Source organism: Cebus imitator, unplaced genomic scaffold, assembly GCF_001604975.1.
Source record: "Cebus imitator isolate Cc_AM_T3 unplaced genomic scaffold, Cebus_imitator-1.0 Scaffold202, whole genome shotgun sequence".
Taxonomy (NCBI): domain Eukaryota; kingdom Metazoa; phylum Chordata; class Mammalia; order Primates; family Cebidae; genus Cebus; species Cebus imitator.
In genome coordinates, this window is record NW_016107517.1 from 2,891,879 (window position 1) to 2,894,809 (window position 2,931).

At 45.0% G+C, this 2,931-nt stretch overlaps 1 pseudogene; it reads left to right on the plus strand.

Moving 5' to 3' along the window:
- Positions 1-301: 301 nt before the first annotated feature.
- Positions 302-2,931, plus strand: part of LOC108317460 — a 10,875-nt pseudogene continuing 8,245 nt past the window's right edge.

Consider the following 2,931-nt stretch of genomic DNA (forward strand, 5'->3'; position numbering starts at 1 on the left):
GGCATTTTGTTGCAACAGCCCAAGCCGTCTAAGACATTTCCCAGCTCCCCCTTCCATAAATCTGCCCTGTAGTCTCCCCAGTCTAGGGTCTGTTCACTCCCTCCCTGCCTCTGGGTGGAAGGCAGCTGTTGAGTTTACTTTTGTGTAACTTATATGGTGAAACTTTGTTGTCTAAGCGCTTACTCAGAGAAAAATAACCTGCTTTTAAACTCAGCCTCGAAACTAGAAAATTACTTTTTAAATAGAGAAAACATTCACTTAAAATGGCTTTAGACCTGCACTGCAACCACCAGCCTGAGCCATGGGCCACCAAGCCCTCCCGCTTCTGCTGGTGGCTTTCCTGGTGCCCGGGACCACCACGGCTCTCCAGCTGGCCTTAAGGGCTCTCGGCAGCCTGCACTTGCCAGCCAACCCCACATCCCACCCGGCTGTTGCCAAGAACTACTCGGTTCTTCACTTCTATCAGAGGGTTGATCAATTTGCATTTAATACCGTGAAAACTTTTTGAACAGCAGTATCTAATAGCTGATAAATGCTGGAAGAAAGATGACAGGGACATCAGCTGGTTTTGCAGTAATACATGGTTCATGTGGTATATAGCTGAGGAACCGAAAGCTACGTTGGTGTATGCTGAACAGCGATACTGCGGAGACTCCCTGTCCTGTGATGACCCATTCAAGCATTCTGGACATTTGGATCTCCTGACATCAGAACAAGCTCTGGCTGATTCTGCAGAGCTAATCAAACACTTGAACAGAACAATCCTAGGAGCTGAAAATCACCCTGTTGTGGCCCTCCAGGGTCCATACGGTGGCATGCTTGCAGCCTAGTTCAGGATGAAATACCCTCATATGGGAGTTGGAGCTCTTGCAACTTCTGCCCTTATCTAGCAGTTTAAGGATTTGGTACCTTATGGTGTATTTATGAAGATCATAACTACAGATTTTAGCAAAAGTGGTCCATATTGTTCAGAGAACATCCACAGGTCCTGGCATGCCATTAATCGACTCTCAAATATGGGTGGTAGTTTGCAGAGGCTTACTGACATTCGACATTTGAAAGGCTGGATCTCTAAAACCTGGGTGAGACTTGCAGTGGTGAGCTATCCTTACGCCTCTAACGCTTTATAGCATTTGTCTGCTTGGCCTCTCAAGGCCATGTGCCAATATTTGAGAAAAACCAATGTATCGGATTCATTGCTGCAGAATATTTTCCAAGTTGTGAGTGTATATTCCGACGATCCGGGCCAGGTGACGTGCCTGAGTAGTTCAGAGGCAACAGCTAGCGCTCTGGGATTCCTGGGTTGGAGTTAGCAGGTCTGCACAGAAATAGTCATGCGCTTTTGTATCGATGACCTATTTGGACTTCACTCGTGGAACTTGAAGGGGTTTTCTGATAAGTGTTTTAAACAGTGGAGTGTGAGATCAAGGCCCTCCTGGATCACTACTATGTATGGAGACAAAAAAATAGTTCGCACATGGACGTTGTTTTCAGCAATGGTAAACTAGACCCCTGCTCAAGAGGTGGAGTAACCAAGGACATTGCAGACACCTTTACTGCAGCCATCATCTCAAAAGGGCCCACCGTTTAGATCTCTGAGTAAACCATACCTCAGATCTCACGTGTATGCTGTTAGCCCCCTCCTTGGAAGTTAGACACATGAAGAAATGGATCAGGGATTTCCACCACAGGGCGGGAAAGCAGCAGGCAGAAACTTTTGATCATGTTAGTTTCTTCTTTTATGTTCACACCACCCACATTCCTGTTCACTTTGGTTTTCTACATGAAATTATTTTCCTTTGTTCCTCACCCAATTTGATGGCACCGAGGTGGAGACAGAAGAGAGGGTGATGGTGGTGACAGCAGCCATCCCAGGAGTGTGATTTCCTGGGCTCTCGCTGTTTTTATGCTACCTCCAGGAATATTCTCTTCCTGATCGCTCTCCCACACCATCAGTGGTCCTCATCACTGGGGCAGAGTTCCTGACTGCCTTTCACAGAGGAAGAGTCATTTCCTGTGTTTCTCTGCAATCAGGGATTTCTCCTTGGTTTTGAGGTTGAAGTCTCTTTGACCCACCCCTACCCCCACAAAAAGGAAAAGCAGAGGATAGATAAAAATGATGTAATTGCAGCTGGTGGGAGGTCTGATGCCAATACAGGAAATGGGAGCCATTTCTTTTGTACTGGATTTAATGATTTAATGACTTTGAACTGTGCTGTTTTTTTTTTTTTTTTTTTTTGGTACAGATGGGGATTTCGCCATGTTGCCCAGTCTGGTCTCGAACTCCTAAGACTCAAGTCATCTGCCTACCTCAGCATCCCAAAGTGCTGGGATTACAGACATGAGCTGTCAACCCAGGTCTGTGCTTTAAATAAAGAATAAGCCTGGACCTTTAAAAAAAAAAAAAACGTGGCCTTGGGAGGCCAAGGTTGGCGGATGACGAGATCAGGAGATTGAGACCATCCTGGCCAACAAGGTAAAACCCCATCTCTACTAAAAATACAAAAATCAGCTGGGCGTGATGGCGCATGCCTGTAATCCCAAGCTACTTGGGAAGCTGAGGCAGAAGAATTGCTTGAACCCAGGAGGCAGAAGTTGCAGTAAGCTGAGATTACGCCATTGCACTCCAGCCTGGCGACAGAGCTAGACTCTGTATTTAAAAAAAAAAAAAAAAGGCTTTACATGCACAGGTACAGGCAGAGCTCACACTTTCTAACCTTTTTAATTTCGCCTATTATACTGATATACTGCAGTTGACTAACTCATTCCCCTATTGTTGGTTCTGCAAACTATTTCCAAGTTTTTATTACTACGAACAGCAGCAATCTGGACATTTTGCTACTGATTGCTTTTCTCTAACTTTTAGACATTTCCTCAAAGTTTCCTAGTTAAAGAGTATGAGTTATCTCATGGCTTTTTTTTTTTTTTTTT